This window comes from Anomaloglossus baeobatrachus, chromosome 4, assembly GCF_048569485.1.
Source record: "Anomaloglossus baeobatrachus isolate aAnoBae1 chromosome 4, aAnoBae1.hap1, whole genome shotgun sequence".
NCBI lineage: Eukaryota > Metazoa > Chordata > Amphibia > Anura > Aromobatidae > Anomaloglossus > Anomaloglossus baeobatrachus.
In genome coordinates, this window is record NC_134356.1 from 678,793,392 (window position 1) to 678,811,806 (window position 18,415).

Genomic DNA, 18,415 nt, shown 5'->3' on the forward strand with positions numbered 1-18,415 from the left:
CTATATTTTACACATATTAATGAGAAGAAATTAATTTCCTTTAGAAATAAATCTCTATAATACTATGGTTGACATTTGAGCAAAAAGAAGCAGGAAACTTGGGAATTTAACTGTTTAGTTCATTTTTTACACTTTTTCTAATTTTTATTTAATTAAACTTTATTTGGGTCTTCAATTTACTTAAAAAGCTGTAAAGTATGCTTTTATTAGCAAATAGTTAAAAAAGAGACAGAGACAGGTCTGATCTGAGGTTTCTTGGAACATGGAAAGAAGTAGTCGGCGTCATGAGAAATATAGACCTTCACTTATTTCATATATCTTACTATTTTTGAGTCTAACAAGAAAGACATTTGTATTGTAGATGGCAGTTATTCATTTGCACAATGATTTTAGACTTATCTCAACCATAGATTTATAGGGATTTCCTTCTGAAGGAAGTTAAATATCTCTTTTTAAAATGTATAAAATACATCGCTGGGAACAGGATTATAACCTGTGCAGGGAAATCCCCATGGGTTATCAAGTCCAACGCCTTAACCACTCGGCCACCTCAGCCAATCTGTACAGCAAGTTATCAGATGTTTTTGCAAAATTCACTTAATAGTCAGGTCTAAAAGAAGGTGTTGGGTTAAGTTTACTTTGATTATATTGACAATATGGTCATAGGAAAGAAATCTTGCTTAACTTACTGACAGAGAAAGGTGTGATCTCAGATCAGCATGAAGAAAATGATAATAGCGTTGTATCCTTGGGCATAATGAGATGTGGTCTACTAGATATTTTTTACTGCTCGATTTGTGTTTTGCAACAGAATGCAACCAGGGAATTAATCTGTATATATTTTTTTCTTTTTCATAAACTTTTTCTATATTTTGATTTCGCTAAACATTCATGAGCTAAGTCCCATTTTTTCAAAGGTAAAACCCTGCACTCTGAACATAATATGAACCATAATGCGGATTTCAAGTTTAACGTTCATGTAGCCATCAAGCCTTGTAGCCTTTTCTGATGGTTCTCCAATGTCTTTTGGAAATAAGTTTTTCTGCTTGTGGTTGAATGTGGGAATGGACTTTTGATTTGCCGATAGACGTTTTGGGCAGAGCATATTCAGAAACATAGACAGGTTTGATCAGAGCTTCCTGAGAAGAATAAAGGATATCGCCAATGTCCTGGAAACATCAAGTAATTTACATTTTAGTTTTATTTATGAAACAAATTTAGACCCAAAGATTAGAAAATGAAGGGTTCACCAATTTTTAAATCAGTTGACCCATTTTATGTATTAAAAATAAACTTTTACACTTTTTCAGAAGTTAGTCCAAGTGAACCTCAAGAGTAAAGATGAGCGAACCAGTCGCAGTTTGGCTCGAGTTCGGTTCGCCGACGGGCATCTCGTTCGAGTTCAGTTCGGCAAATGTTCGACGAGCCGAACTTGAACCGCATAGGAAACAATGGCAGGCAATCACAAACACATAAAAACACCTAGAAAACACCCTCAAAGGTGTACAAAAGGTGACAAACAACTCACAACACAAACACATGGGAAAGTGACAAGGACATATACTCATGTGAAAACAAAAGAGTAGGACAAGGAAAAAGAGGAGGAGACACAGATATAGGCATGGCACGCCCTTCTAAAATCATGTAAAACACTGAAAAGGTGACTTCAAGTGGAGACTCCCTTTTTTCCAAAAATTAGGCCACACACACACCCACCCCTTCAGTGGCAGCACTTGTGCCCCAGTTGTACACTTCACAGGTAGATTTGCATCAAGCACATTCAAAAATACGCCATACCAAACCGTCCCCAGGATGACACCGGGGTAGGTAGCAAAGTCTTTCCTGATCCCAACACTGTGCATCTTGGATCATTTTTATAAACAATGTAAGCAAGGGTTACTCTAAGCGCAGTCTCCCTTTTTTCCAAAACTTGGGCCACACACACACACACACCCCTTCAATGGCAGCACTTGTGCCCCAGTTGTACACTTCACAGCTAGATTTGCATCAAGCACATTCAAAAATACGCCATACTTATCCGTCCCTAGGATGACACCGGGGTAGGTAGCAAAGTCTTTCCTGATCCCAGCGCTGTGCATCTTGGATCATTTTTAAAACACAGCAAGGGTTACTCCAAGAAGAGTCTCCCTTTTTTCCAAAAATTGGGCCACCCAGACACCCCATCAGTGGCAGCACTTGTGCCCTAGTTGTACACTTCACAGCTAGATTTGCATCAAGCACATTCAAAAATACGCCATACTTAACCGTCCCCAGGATGACCCCGGGGTAGGTAGCAAAGTCTTTCCTGATCCCAGCGCTGTGCATCTTGGATCATTTTTAAAACACAGCAAGGGTTACTCCAAGAAGAGTCTCCCTTTTTTCCAAAAATTGGGCCACACAGACACCCCATCAGTGGCAGCACTTGTGCCCTAGTTGTACACTTCACAGCTAGATTTGCATCAAGCACATTCAAAAATACGCCATACTTAACCGTCCCCAGGATGACACCGGGGTAGGTAGCAAAGTCTTTCCTGATCCCAGCTCTGTGCATCTTGGATCATTTTGATAAACAATGTAAGCAAGGGTTACTCTAAGCGCAGTCTCCCTTTTTTCCAAAACTTGGGCCACACACACACACACCCACCACTTCAGTGGCAGCACTTGTGCCCCAGTTGTACACTTCACAGCTAGATTTGCATCAAGCACATTCAAAAATACGCCATAATTAACCGTCCCCAGGATGACACCGGGGTAGGTAGCAAAGTCTTTCCTGATCCCAGCTCTGTTCATCTTGGATCATTTTTATAAACAATGTAAGCAAGGGTTACTCTAAGCGCAGTCTCCCTTTTTTCCAAAACTTGGGCCACACACACACACCCACCCCTTCAGTGGCAGCACTTGTGCCCCAGTTGTACACTTCACAGCTAGATTTGCATCAAGCACATTCAAAAATACGCCATACTTAACCGTCCCCAGGATGACACCGGGGTAGGTAGCAAAGTCTTTGCTGAACCATGACTTGTTCATCTTGGCTCCTTTTAAAAAACACAGCAAGCAAGGGTTACTCCAAGCGGAGTCTCCCTTTTTTCTAAAAATTGGGCCCCACACACACCCCTTCAGTGGCAGCACTTGTGCCCCAGTTGTACACTTCACAGCTAGATTTGCATCAAGCACATTCAAAAATACGCCATACTTAACCGTCCCCAGTATGACACCGGGGTAAGTAGCAAAGTCTTTCCTGATCCCAGCGCTGTGCATCTTGGATCATTTTTAAAACACAGCAAGGGTTACTCCAAGAAGAGTCTCTCTTTTTTCCAAAAATTGGGCCACACAGACACCCCATCAGTGGCAGCACTTGTGCCCTAGTTGTACACTTCACAGCTAGATTTGCATCAAGCACATTCAAAATCCAAAAGCATTTACTCTCCCCAGGATGACACAGGGGTAGTAAATTCCTTGTGGATCCATGACTTGTTCATTTTGATGAACGTTAGTCTGTCCACATTGTCACTGGACAGACGCGTGCGCTTATCTGTCAGCACACACCCAGCAGCACTGAAGAAACGTTCAGAGACAACGCTGGCAGCTGGACACGACAAAATCTCCAAGGCGTAAGTGGAGAGCTCTGGCCATTTTTCAAGATTTGAAGCCCAAAATGAGCAAGGCTCCATTTGCAAAGTAATGGCATCGATGTTCATTTGGAGATACTGTATCATCCTCTCCAGCCGTTGACTATGTGTCAGACTTGTTGTCTCTGGTGGCCTTGCAAAGGAGGGTCTAAAAAAATTATGAAAAGATTCAATAAAATTGCTGTTACCAGCACCAGATACGGTGCTACTGGTACGGGTGGACTGTTGAAGATGACGAGACCGTCCCATGTTTGTCAAGTTACAACTGGGAGAATCACTCCCTGCACCTGCACGGTTGTTTGGTGGAAAAGCCGAGCTAAGATCGAGTAACTGCTTCTGCTGATACTCCTGCATACGTGCGTCCCTTTCTATGGCTGGAATTATGTCACAAAATTTGGACTTGTACCGGGGATCTAATAGTGTGGCAAGCCAGTAGTCATCATCACTTCTAATTTTGACAATACGAGGGTCATGTTGGAGGTTGTGCAGCAAGAAGGCACTCATGTGTCTTGCGCAGCCATGCGGACGAAGTCCACGCTGTGTTTGTGGCATAGAGGTGCTAACCGTTCTTTCTTCCTCTGACATCTCCCCCCAACCTCTTTCAACTGAAATTTGACCAAGGTCTCCCTCATCCGCTGAGTCTTCCATGTCCATGGACAGTTCGTCCTCCATTTCTTCATGTTCTCCTGCACCTTCCTCAACATGTTTCCTGCTACCATGCACCCTTGTTGATCCCTGTCCCCCATGGTCCCATGCCTGCCGCGTTGGTGATGATGAACGTCTGGACCTTGGTGATGTTGTTGTGTCTTGCGCATATGAATCCTCCTGTAGTTCCTCCCCTTCCTGTTGTCCCCCCCCTGACTCCGAATAGTGTTTAGCATGTGCTCCAGCATGTAAATTACTGGAATTGTCATGCTGATAATGGCATTGTCAGCGCTAAACATATTCGTCACCATGTCGAAACTGTGCAGAAGGGTGCATAGGTCCTTGATCTGAGACCACTCCATCAAGGTGATCTGCCCCACCTCTGCATCTCGTTGTCCCAGGCTACATGTCATGACGTATTGCACCAGGGCTCGGCGGTGCTGCCACAGTCGCTGTAACATGTGGAGAGTCGAATTCTAGCGTGTCGCCACATCGCATTTCAGGCGATGAACTGGCAGGCCGAAAGACTTCTGGAGCGATGCAAGTCGCTCAGCAGCGGTGGTTGAACGGCGGAAGTGAGCAGACAGTTTTCGTGCACTGTTCAGAAGGCCATCTAGGTGGAGATAGTGTGTTAAAAATTGCTGGACAACAAGGTTCAACACGTGAGCCATACAAGGCACGTGTGTCACCTTGCCCAGGCAAAGGGCCGCACCCAGGTTTGCAGCATTGACCAGGCTGCAGGTTGAGTGGAGACAACCATTTATTAAACTCAGTCTCCAGAGCTGCCCACAACTCATCCACTGTGTGACTCCTATTTCCAAGACATGTCAAGCTAAAGACCACCTGATGCCGTTGCGCTCTGCTGCCAGCATAGTAATGAGGGGTACGTGATTCGTTCTGCGCAGTGAGAACGCTGGTGGCCTAACCAGGCAGGCTTGGGGCGGAGGTGGAGGACCCAGATAAGGTGGAGGAGGCAGAAGCAGTGGCGGAACTTGGACAGACAGAGGATTGACACACAAGTCGTGGGGACGGCAAGACTTGTGCAGCAGACCCTTCAACATCTATCACCATAGTTACCCAGTGCCCTGTCAGTGACATGAAACGTCCCTGTCCATGCTTACTGGTCCAAGTATCGGTGGTGAAATGCACCCGTTCACACACAAAGTTTCTCAAGGAAGCGGTGATGTTGTTTGCGACATGCTGGTGTAGCGCGGGCACACCTTTCTTAGAGAAGTAGTGGCGACTGGGCATCTGCTACTGGGGCACAGCGACAGACATAAGGTCTCTAAAATCCTGTGTGTCAACCAGGCGGAAAGGCAGCATTTCGGTAGCCAAGAGCTTACAGAGGGATAAAGTCAACCTCTTAGCTTGTCATGGGTCGCAGGAAATGGCCTTTTATTTGTCCACATCTGAGGGACAGAGATCTGGCTGCTGTGTGTAGACGGTGTTGAGTAGGGTGTCCCTGGAAAAATGCAGGTTTGTGAGGAAAGTGCAGGCGTAGACATGATGTTGCCTTCATCCAACGTTGGTGCTATCGATGTCTGAGAGAGCTGTACACACGCACTTGTTTCCCCTTCCAAACCAACTGACGACCTACCAAGCAAACTGCCTGTTGCGGTTACAGTGGTGGAAGTTGTGCGTGGAAAACCAGGTGTGACAGCTGTCCCCACAGTCCTAGAAGATGAAGAGCGCGCGGATGCACTGGAAGGGGCAGGCGGTGGATGGTTCACTCCGCTAGGCCGCATTGCAGCACGGTGAGCTTCCCACTGGGACATATAATATTTATTCATGTTACGATTCATGGAAGAAGTTGTCAAACTGCTGAGGTTTTGCCCTCAAATAACAGAATCACGACAAATTTTACAGATCACATAATTTGGGCGATCTTTTCCTATGTCAAAAAAGGACCAGGCTAGGCAAGGCTTAGAGGGCATGCGACCTGCTGATCCACCCCAACTAGTGCTCAGAGGCACAGTGGTGGCTGAGGATGCAGTTGTAGACGTGCTACCAGTACTCTGACTCTGTCCAGGAAGGCGCAAGGTAACTTCGTCATCAGTTGCAGCCTCCTCCACCGTCTCTGTTGACCTCCTCGAGGGCCTGACTGTGGGTTGACAGTAGGTGGGATCTAGAACTTCCTCATCAATTGTTGTGTTTGCACTCCCCTCACCCTCAGACCGAGCCTCTTCTTGCCCTGACCGAATATTTAAGCTGTCATCCCAATCTGGTATCTGCGTCTCATCGTCATCAGTATGTTCCTCATTGTCTATTACCACACGTGTTTCAGTTTGTGAATAAGGGTCATCATTATGCTCAGAAACTTTGTCATCACGGCCTGAATCTGAGTCACAAAGGTTCTGGGCATCACTGCAGACCATTTCCTGGTCTGTACTCACTGTAGCTTGGGAGCAGACCTCTGATTCCCAGGCTATAGTGTGACTGAACAGCTCTGCAGACTCAGCCATCTCAGTTCCACCATACTGTGCAGGGCGGATGGAGACTAGAGATGAGCGAACCGGTCGCGGTTCGGCTCGAGTTCGGTTCGCCGAACGGGCGTTTTGTTCGAGTTCGGTTCGTCGAACGTTCGACGAACCGAACTCGAACCGCATAGGAAACAATGGCAGGCAATCACAAACACATAAAAACACCTAGAAAACACCCTCAAAGGTGTCCAAAACGTGACAAACAACTCACAACACAACACAAACACATGGGAAAGTGACAAGGACATATACTCATGCGAAAACAAAAGAGCTGGACAAGGAAAAAGAGGAGGAGACACAGATATATGAGTATATGCAAGGAAACATCGATGCCATTACTGTGCAACTTGAGCCCTGCTCATTTTAGGCTTCCAATCTGGATAAATTGCCTGAGCTTGCCACGTACGCCTTGGGGATCTTGTCGTGTCCTGAAGCCCGCGTTCTCTCGGAACCTGTCTTCAGTGCTGCTGGGGGTCTGTTGGCAGATAAGCACACATGTCTGTCCACTGACAATGTGGACATGGCTCTCAGAGGACTTTTCTTCCCCTGGGTCAGCCAGGGGAGGCGAAAGGCATGTGTATTTTTGAGAGTGCTTCATTCAAAGCATCTTTTTCATCTTGAAAATGGGGGTCAACTGATACCAGTCAAGTGGGGTGTGTGTGGCCCAATTAGTGGAAACGAGGGAGACTGTGGTTGGAGTCCCCTCGCTTTTGAAAAAAGAACCAAGATGAACAAGTCATGGCTCTCAGAGGACTTTTATTCCCCTGGGTCAGCCAGGGGAGGCGAAAGGCATGCGTATTTTTGAGAGTGCTTCATGCAAAGCATCTTTTTCTTTTTCAAAAGGGGGGTCAACTGATGCCAGTCAAGTGGGGTGTGTGTGGCCCAATTAGTGGAAACGAGGGAGACTGTGGTTGGAGTCCCCTCGCTTTTGAAAAAAGAACCAAGATGAACAAGTCATGGCTCTCAGAGGACTTTTCTTCCCCTGGGTCAGCCAGGGGAGGCCAAAGGCACGCGTATTTTTGAGAGTGCTTCATGCAAAGCATCTTTTTCTTTTTCTAAAGGGGGGTCAACTGATGCCAGTCAAGTGGGGTGTGTGTGGCGCAATTAGTGGAAATGAGGGAGACTGTGGTTAGAGTCCCCTCGCTTTTGAAAAAAGAACCAAGATGAACAAGTCATGGCTCTCAGAGGACTTTTCTTCCCCTGGGTCAGCCAGAGGAGGCGAAAGGCACGCGTATTTTTGAGAGTGCTTCATGCAAAGCATCTTTTTATTTTTCAAAAGGGGGGTCAACTGATGCCAGTCAAGTGGGGTGTGTGTGGCCCAATTAGTGGAAACGAGGGAGACTGTGGTTGGAGTCCCCTCGCTTTTTAAAAAAGAACCAAGATGAACAAGTCATGGCTCTCAGAGGACTTTTCTTCCCCTGGGTCAGCCAGGGGAGGCAAAAGGTACGCGTATTTTTGAGAGTGCTTCATGCAAAGAATCTTTTTCTTTTTCAAAAGGGGGGTCAACTGATGCCAGTCAAGTGAGGTGTGTGTGGCCCAATTAGTGGAAACGAGGGAGACTGTGGTTGGAGTCCCCTCGCTTTTGAAAAAGAACCAAGATGAACAAGTCATGGCTCTCAGAGGACTTTTCTTCCCCTGGGTCAGCCAGGGGAGGCGAAAGGCACGCGTATTTTTGATAGTGCTTCATGCAAAGCATCTTTGTAAGCTTGAAAATGGGGGTCAATTGATGCCAGTCAAGTGGGATGTGTGTGGACCAATTTTTGGAAACAAGGAAGACTGTAGTTGGAGTCCCCTTGCTGTGTTTTACATGCTTTTAGAAGGGCATGACATGGCTTAGAGGTTGACTTTCTGCATCTGCAAACTGTTGGCTACCAAAATGCTGCCTTTCCAACCTTTTTAACTGAGGATTTTCGAGACCTTATGCCCATCGCAGTGCCCCAATAGCCGATGCCCAGGCGCCACTCCTTCTGCAACAAAGGCGTGCACGCGCTACACCAGCATGTCGCACCAAATATCACCACTTCTTTGAGAAACTCTGTGTGACAGGGTGCATTTCACCACAGATACTTGGAACAGTAAACATGGACAGGGGCGTTACATGTCGCTGACTGGGCACTGGGTAACTATGGTGATAGATGGAGAAGTGTCTGCTGTACAAGTCTTTCCGTCCCCACGAGTCGTGTGTTTCAATCCTTCCTCTGTATGTACAAGTTCCTCCACTGCTTCTGCCTCATCAACCTCGTGTTGTTCCTGCAACTCAGCCCAAACCCTGTGTGGTCAGGCCACCCTTCCTTGTAACTGCGCCCAAGGAATCCCACACACCTCCTTACTATGCTGGCAGCAGAGCTCAAGGCCATCAGGCGGTCAAATGTTTACTTTGAAATGTAGGGGAAATGTGAGACACCGCTGAGGAATTGTTAACGGTTAGCTCTGTAGAGTGAGACCGAGTTTCATCAATGGTTGTCTCCACTCAACCAGCAGCCAGGGAATGCCGGGTGTGACAATGATGCTAAACAGTTTGCGGCCCTTCTTCAGAGCAATGTGACACACGTGCCTTGTATGGCTCACGTGTTGAATCCGAATCTCCAGCAATTTTTAAAACCCTATCCCGGCCTACATGTCCTTCTGTCGAGGGCACGGTGTAACGCCTGCCTGGATTGACACACTCAGACGGGCTGTAAAGGATAGGCTAGAGGGAACCCACTCACCAAGCTGGACCCCCAGAACCCTGAAACCCTTTAATCCCTATACAGTGATGTTGTATGACACAGGGCCCAAGTTGATCAATACCTGTGGAAGGCTGCAGTTCCAGAGAATAGTAGTCATGCAGGGTCAAAACATTAATTGAGGAAGAGGAACAGAATGGGAGGGACAGGACTTAATCAGAAAACAAGTAGAGGTGAAATGCAAATCGGCCAACGAGGTACCTAAACAGCAAGCAGGAAAAGTAGTCAGGTAACAAGCACACAAAATCATAAAACTGAACTCGGGGTAACAGTAACCAGAGGTTCATAGCTATGTCTGGCAGTGGTCTTCAGACAGGAGGGGCCTAAAAAAGGGTGTTGTGTCTTCCCATTGGTTGTAGCTGAATGATGGTACTTCATCTGTGAGATACCCACCACCTGCATTCAGCCTGTGGTTCTGCATCTGTCAAGGTAATGCATCCCAGTGGGTGAGCATAACCTGTGTCCACCTGCACCGCTGGCGTCGACTCCTCTCCCATCATCAGCACTATGCCCGAAAGGAACACGTTGTCACCTTGCGACAGAAGTACAAATTGACGTAGCGGACTACGGTGGTGACTTAACAGCCGTGTGCGGCAATGATGCAAACAAGGCAGCGTGCCTTCGTCAGGCCCATGTGACACACGTGACTTGTATGGCTCACGTGTTTAATCTGATTCTCCAGCAATTTTTAAAACAACATCCCGGCCTACATGGCCTTGTACAGCGGGCATGCTCGCTATGTGCTCACTTCCATCGTTCGCACCCAGTAGATCAACAACTTTCATCACTCCTGAAGTCTTAAGGTCTGGCGGTTAAACGCCTGAAATGCGATGTTCCGACACGCAGGAATTTTAATCTGCATATGTTGCAGCGTCTGTGGCAGCACCGCAGAGCCCAGCTGAAATACGTTATTATGACGTATACCCTGGGCTAACTTGATCCAGAGGTGATGCAGATCACGCTGCTGGAGTGGTGTCAGATCAAGGACCTATGCACCCTTCTACACAGTTTACAAATGTCAACGAAGATGTTTAGCACTGGCGATGCCATTCTCAGCGTGACAATTCTGGTCATCTACATGATGGAGCACACTGTAAGTATTATTCGGAGTCAGGTGTTGGTCCAAGAGGAAGGGAGGAAGTACTGGAGGAGTCATATGCGGAAGGGATAACAAGATCTACAAGGTCCAGATGTTCAGCGGCACCTTGTCGGCAGTCATGGTACGGTGGGGGAGAGGGATTATCAAGGGAGCATAGTATCAACAAAACAGTTGAAGAAGGTGCAGGAGCCCAGGAAGAAAATGGAGGACGAACTGGCGATGGGCATGGAAGACTCAGCAGATTAGTGAGAGCTTGCTCACATTTTGCTTGTGCGAGGTTGTGGGGAGAGGGCAGAGGAAGTAGGCACGATTCTCACCTCTCCGCCACCAAGACACCAAGGACTTTGTCCTCCTGGATGCTCAAGACACATGAGCGCCTTCTTGCTGCACTACCTACAACATGAACCTCGGATTGTACGAATTACAAGTCATGCTGACTACTGGGTTGCTACACTGTTAGATCCCCGGTACAACACAAAATTTTGCGAAATAACTCCTGCCATACAAAGGGACGCACGTATGCAGGAGTATCAGCAGAAGGTGGTACTCAATCTTACATCTGCTTTTCCACTAAACACCAGTGGTGCACAGAGTGAATCTCAACGCTTTTTCATCGATAGGAGGAAATGGTCTTACATCTCCACATCTGAGGGACCGAGAGCTGGCTGCTGTGCTGAGACGGCGTTGAGTACGGTGTCTCTGCAGAGTTGCATTTTTGGTCATATACAAACTGAGTTGAAAAAGGACAGATGCTGGTGGAAAGGGGAACAGGTGTGTTGGAAAGGGTAAAAAAGTTTGTGTCCGTGGGTTTGGTGGTTAAGCAACATTAACATTTGCTGAAGAAACAACATCTGGTATGGTGGGACTGGCAGATTTGGATAAGGTGGTACATACTATGTTACCGCTATATAAAAAATATTAAGAAGAAAAGAAAGAGAAAGGTAGATATCCCAATCGCCATTCGGTGTCCACCGTGCTCATAGATGGAAAAGGAGAGGTTGGCAACTGGAAGGTTAGGTTAGGTGGAGGATACAGAGCAGGTTGACTCTCAAACAAATAGTAGCCTGAACCGAGTTAGACGCAACTCGGATCTGGAGACTTTGAGCCCTGTTAGCGTCACCAGGTCCACAAGACCACCCAGCCCCGGAACTCCCTGTTAACAACACAGGGGCCATTGGTTGCGCAGTCCGTGTGCGTAGGGGACACACTTGTGGACAGCAGGCGCATCAGCAGCAGCAGGCCTGTTTATGCCACTGGGCTGCACTAGCAGGACTGGTAGGACAGGAGCTGTTCTTAAACGTTCTGCATTACCAACTGTGGTGGCGACCTGCATCGATGACCTATCCCTGCCTACCTCTGGCCTAAAGCCGCAATGGGTTCAACACATGGAGGTGTGCTCTTTCGGAGCATAATAGAAGACTGGGCACCTTCTTTTTGGCTCCAGCCCCTTTTATAACCTGGGTCCGTCCCAAACCAGGGTGAACCACAATGCACCTCCTGGAGACAAAAGCAGAGTGACACGTCATGAGTGGCATAACTAGCGTCCTCTTTTGAACCGCCACTTGAATGATGACCTCATGGCTGCCACAACCAAAACACCTCAACAGTCATCGTCTGACCAACAACAATGCGGTGACAAGTCATAGCGGCGGCCCTCTGCAAGCCTGTTGGGAGTAGCCTGGCCAAATTGTCAGGACACCTGATTCCCTGTGGTCTAAATGGGCTCCCCACATCAGGGGCAGGGCCAAAGAGTTCATTACCCGACCTAGCCTCTGATTCAGTAAGTGCCTGAGCATGCTCAGTAGCATGAAATACAGTTTCTGAAAAAAAGACTATCCGCTTCAGCATACTGTCTAGGCACAACACAGGACTTAGACCCGTCACGGAGTGCAAGTACCTGTGCAAAGAGGCTTTTCTCAGTCAGTGTGAAGCCCCACAGGTGTTGTTTTGGTGCATTACCTTCAGGGACTCCACGTGGAGGAAGAGTCTGGTCACACTTAGGTTGCTTCTTTATATGTATTTTCGTGATGCCACTCTCAGTATTGCGGTCAGTGGGGACCGCCACTGCAGTGTAAGGGGACACCTGGGGCTGATGTTGGGTGCAGTTAGTTTTAGTGGCCTCCCGAGAGTGAGTCAAGCACCAGGGCCCTGTGTAAATGTGTTGAGCCGCAGGTCGCAGAATGACTCAGGCACAGTCCAAATGAGCATGCGCTGTAGCCCAAAATTAAGACTTTGCCTCAGGAATGACAAAGTCAGGCAGAGCATGCTCAGTTGGCGAAACACTGGAGTTAGGCTGCGGCTGTGGTAAATCGGCACACAGGAAGGAGCAACTGCGGAAACACTTCATTCAATTGTGAGGGGAGTCATTGTGGAGTTTGGTGAGGAGTACCGTAATGCCACTGAGCAGCATCCTGTGCCACAGACCAACATTCTTCCGGTGCTGTCTATACTGTTAACCATGATAGGAGCGTAAAGTCTGTATTTATGGCAACTGGACATCACATTACCCGGGTACGGTAGGCTGTGCCCAGACAGTAATGCGTGCACGCAACACTTTGTTTTATTATGAAAACACATATCTGTTCTGGGTAGGACGACTATATAGACAATCACACTTGCTGCCTCTGCACTGTCAAATTGTCACGTACAGTTTAAATCATAGAGGGACAGCGACACATGTTTGCATTGAATGTTGCTTTACAAGATTTGCATGACTGTGTTGCAGAGCTGTGTGGTTTGCATTCACACTGTTATCATCTGCCTTATCTGTGAGGCTTCAGCTAACAAGGGTATTCAGGGTGGGTGATGTGTTTTGTCTATGTTTAGGTAGATAACTGGGAAGCTCTTGTGATGCGCCACTAGTAAGTTGTCTTTGCGCGCACACACACACACACACACACACAAACACACAATTACTGCTGCTACGCAGAGGGCTTAGCAAGCAGTAGGTACCTGAATAGATTGTTCTATTATTTCAATTTAATGCATGGTTCTTATTGTTTGTTTTGGGAAAGTGAAAGAATCATTTATGAACCCAACTGCAAACAGTGCTTTTCCTGTTGCGTGGTTTTGCTGCATACTGGGGATCACACCAAATACAAGACTTAAAATGAAGCATAAGTCGCAATGAGAATTTCACTGTGCTACAATGCGGCCTAGCGTGCCTGTGCAACCACCGCCTGCCCCATCACGTGCATCTGCGTGCTCTTCATCCTCTGTGACTGTGGGGACAGCAGTCACACATGCTTTTTCACATTGAACTTCCACCCCTTTACCCGTAAGCGGGAGTGTGATTGGCAGGTCATCACTTGTTTTGTAAGTGCAAACAGATGTTATTGTTGAGCTGTCAGACATCGAGAGAACCACCATTGGATGAAGGAAACATTATATCCACGCCTGCACCTTCATCAAACATTGGCTAAACTACCTGCAGTTAATAATTACGTTCCACAAATGGAAAGGAGTGAAGAATGCACAGGTGTTGCACCTTGCTTGGCAGCAAATGAACAATAACTTAGTATTCCAGACAATTTTATGATGGTAGAAAAAGAGTCAGCTCTTTGGGCAAATAAAATAGCGTGGCAAAAGTGGGCAGGTGAGTACAGTGGCCGTGTTCTGTGGGTACCAGGACAGTAAGAGAAGCCTCACTTTTTATTCCTCCTAATGATGAAATGCAGCAAGGAATTCCATCAATTTGCTATAAAAATAGAGTAGCTAAATGAGCAGGAGGGTGTAATACAGAGGTGCTCTAAATAGCTTGGCACCTGTGGGGCACAAATGGAGTACAAAAGCCACTTTTTGTATGCCACTGAATGGCAGCATTTTTTGCTATTATTATAGCTTATTAAAAACAGAGCAGGAGGGTGTAATGCAGTGGTACTGCAAATAGCTTTGCACCAGTGGGACAGTAATGGAAGTCCAACAGCCACTTTTAGGATGCCACTGAATGGCAACATTTTTTGCTATTATTATAGCTTATTAAAAACAGAGCAGGAGGGTGTAATGCAGTGGTACTGCAAATAGCTTTGCACCAGTGGGACACTAATGGAAGTCCAACAGCCACTTTTAGGATACCACTAAGTTTACTCAGTGTTTGCTAGTATAATGGCTTAGTAACAATGAGTTTGAGTGTGCAATGCAGAGGTGCTGCACATAGATTTGCACCAGTGGGACACTAATGGAAGTCCAACAGCCACTTTTAGGATGCAACTAAGTTTACTCAGTGTTTGCTAGTATAATGGCTTAGTAACAATGAGTTTGAGTGTGCAAAGGGCAGGAGGGTACAGTGGCAGGGTTGTGGGTCTGGGTAGAGGAAAGGAAGCCTCCCTTTCTATCCCTCCTAATGGGAAAATGCAGCTATGAAATCCCTGACCTTAGCTACACAGACATTGTCATCTTGTGTAGCTGTTAAAATCTGTTTTCACAGACCTGACTGTCACCTATGGCTCTGACCCTGCTGGTATTAGCCCTTAAAAGGACTAATAGAAACTTCTATCCCTATTCTGTATAGCACTGTGTATAGAGCGTACACAGCAGTATCGGAGACAGGAGCTACGCCAGCGGTGACTGACACCAAGACGCAGAAGGCAGATAATAGCGTGCTGGAGGAAAATGTCCGTTTTTATAATGCATGGACATGTGACATGGACATCCTATCACACATGCCGTTGCTTCTCTGGCTAAAAGTCCACTTAGCTGTGTGTGTGTCCGGGATTGGCTGACATGCTGGCCCGCCCCACTACACGCGCGCGCTAAGGGAAGGAAGACAAGGAAAAAAAAGAAAAAAATGGCGATCGCCATTATCCAAACAGCAGTGATCTGAATGCGCTGTTCCCGCACACTATACGCTGAAATTTCATAATAGTGTGAGTCACAGAGTGACTTACACTATTACAGCAGAAAGCCAGCTAATAATTAGCTTGTCTTTTTGCTGCTAGAACTGTTCTCGAACGTATCTAGAAATATCGAGCTTTAGCAAAACGCTCGAGTTCTAGTTCGATCTAGAACAGCCCCCAAAATCACTCAAGCCGCGAACTGGAGAACCTCGAACCGCGAACCATGCTCAACTTTACTTAAGAGACAAGATTTTAACATGTGCGTTAAAAGTTTGTTGGCTGCAAGTCCAATGTTTTAACCAGTGAGCCACCCTTGATCACAGTAGACTGCTTATTTCATAGACTATTTCTCGGAACTGCAATTTATATAGGCAGAGTCTTGGAAGTAAGATTGGTCTTCAATCTGCTTAGAAAGCTGTGGGGAGGCTTCCTTGCCAACAAACTGCCTTACAGAAAGTCACCGCTTTCTGAAAGTCTGTTTAACCCTCAATAGGATTACTGATTTCCGGAACATGGCCAAACAGCAGTTGGGCAGAAAAGTCATTGGAACTCACACATCTCTGACTGCCCAAGGGGATATGCCCTTTATGTCTTTCTTTTCATTGACCTAAGATCACATAGTTCTTGATCTTGAAGTCAAACCCATTCCAAAAAGTTTCCTTTGGTATAACTATGTTAAAACAGTATGAAAACTGAAATAAACGGAACTGGATGTTTCCAAGGAGATTGACAATATCCATGTTCCCCTCCGAAGCTCTGATGAAACCTGTCTCGACTGCTGAATATGCTGTACCTCAAATGGCTATCACCCATTAAAAGTCCATTCCCACATTTGAAAGCAAGCTTATAAACTGTGGGTCTGAAAAGATATAAGAGAACCATCAGCGAAGGCAAGTATTTCCATGGCCACATTGATGTTGGACTTGAAATACTCACATTGATTCAAAACATGTTCAGAGTGTAGGGTTTTACCTTTGAAATGATGGAACATATTTGATTAAAATTTACTGAAATCACAGTATAGAAAAATACAATAAAATACTGAAATAATTCCCTGGTTACATTCTTTGTGAAAAAAAATGTAACAGTAAAATACATCTAGTAGACCAAATCTCTGTGTCCCAGGATATGAAGCTTTTATCGGCTTCTTTATATTGACCTGAGATTACACCTTATACTTTCAGCAAGTCAAGCAGTTTTTCTTCCCTGTGACCGCGTTGTTAATAGAGATTTATGAGAACTTAACCTAAAACCTTGTTTTATTTCCTGTTCTAGAATGTTCTTTGTAAAACATCTGATTTATTTTTGATCAGGTTGGCTGTGATGGCCGAGTGGTTAAGGCGTTGGACTCGAAATCCAATGGGGTCTCCCTGCACAGGCTCAAATCCTCTTCACAGCGCTGTCTTTTACACCCACACATATGAAGGAGAAAATTAATTTCCTTTAGAGATAAATCTCTATAATACTATGGTTGAGATTTGAGCAAAAAGAAGCAAGAAACTTGGGAATTTAACTGTTTAGTTCATTTTTTACACTTTTTTTTATTTTAATAAAACTTTATTTGGGTCTTCAATTTGCTTAAAAAGCTGTAAAGTATGCTTTTATTGGCAAATAGTTAAAAAAGAGACAGAGACAGGTCTGATCTGAGGTTTCTTGGAACATGAAAAGAAGTAGTCGGCGTCATGAGAAATATAGACCTTCACTTATTTCATATATCTTACTATTTTTGAGTCTAACAAGAAAGACATTTGTATTGTAGATGGCAGTTATTCATTTGCACAATGATTTTGGACTTATCTCAACCATAGATTTATAGGGATTTCCTTCTGAAGGAAGTTAAACATCTCTGTTTAATATTTATAAAATACATCGCTGTGAACAGGATTATAACCTGTTCAGGGAAAACCCCATTGAATATCAAGTGCAACGCCTTAACCTCTCGGCCACCACAGCCAATCTGTACAGCAAGTTATCAGATGTTTTTGCAAAATTCACTTAAGAGTCAGGTCTAAAAGAAGGTGTTGGGTTAAGTTTACTTTGATTATATTGACAATATGGTCATAGGAAAGAAATCTTGCTTGACTTACTGATAGAGAAAGGTGTGATCTCATATCAGCATGAAGAAAATGATAAAAGCGTTATATCCTTGGGCATAATGAGATGTGGTCTACTAGATATTTTTTACTGTTCAATTTGTGGTTTGCAACAGAATGCAACCAGGGAATTAATCTGTATATATTTTTTTTCTTTTTCATCAACTTTTTCTATATTTTGATTTCACTAAACATTCATGAGCTAAGTCCCATTTTTTCAAAGGTAAAACCCTGCACTCTGAACATAATTTGAACCATAATGCGGATTTCAAGTTTAACGTTCATGTAGCCATCGAGCCTTGTAGCCTTTTCTGATGGTTCTCCAATGTCTTTTGGAAATACGTTTTTCTGCTTGTGGTTGAATGTGGGAATGGACTTTTGATTTGCAGATAGACGTTTTGGGCAGAGCATATTCAGAAACATAGACAGGTCTGATCAGAGCTTCCTGAGAAGAATAAAGGAAATCGCCAATGTCCTGGAAACATCAAGTAATTTACATTTTAGTTTTAATTGTGAAACAAATTTAGACCCAAAGATTAGAAAATGAAGGGTTCACCCATTTTTAAATCGGTTGATCCATTTTATGTGTAAAAATAAAGGTTTACTTTTTTTCAGAAGTTAGTCAAAGTGAACCTCAAGAGACAAGATTTTAACATGTGTGTTGAAAGTTTGATGGCTGCAAGTTCAATGTTTTAACCAGTGGGCCACCTCTGATCACAGTAGACTGCTTATTTCATAGACTTTTTCTGGGAACTGCAATTTATAGGCAGAGTCTTGGAAGTAAGAGGGGTCTTCAATCTGCTTAGTAAGCTGTGGGGAAGCTTCCTTGCCAACAAACTGCCTTAGGCCCCCTTCACACGTCCGTGAAAAACACGCACGTGTGTTACCGGCCGTTTTTCGGGTCGGTG

General features: G+C 45.3%; 1 non-coding gene across 1 annotated transcript; it reads left to right on the forward strand.

Moving 5' to 3' along the window:
* The first annotated feature begins 16,731 nt into the window (after positions 1–16,731).
* TRNAS-CGA (transfer RNA serine (anticodon CGA)) lies at positions 16,732–16,813 on the forward strand. Its single transcript has one exon. It is a non-coding gene; the product is annotated as a tRNA-Ser (tRNA).
* Positions 16,814–18,415: the final 1,602 nt, after the last annotated feature.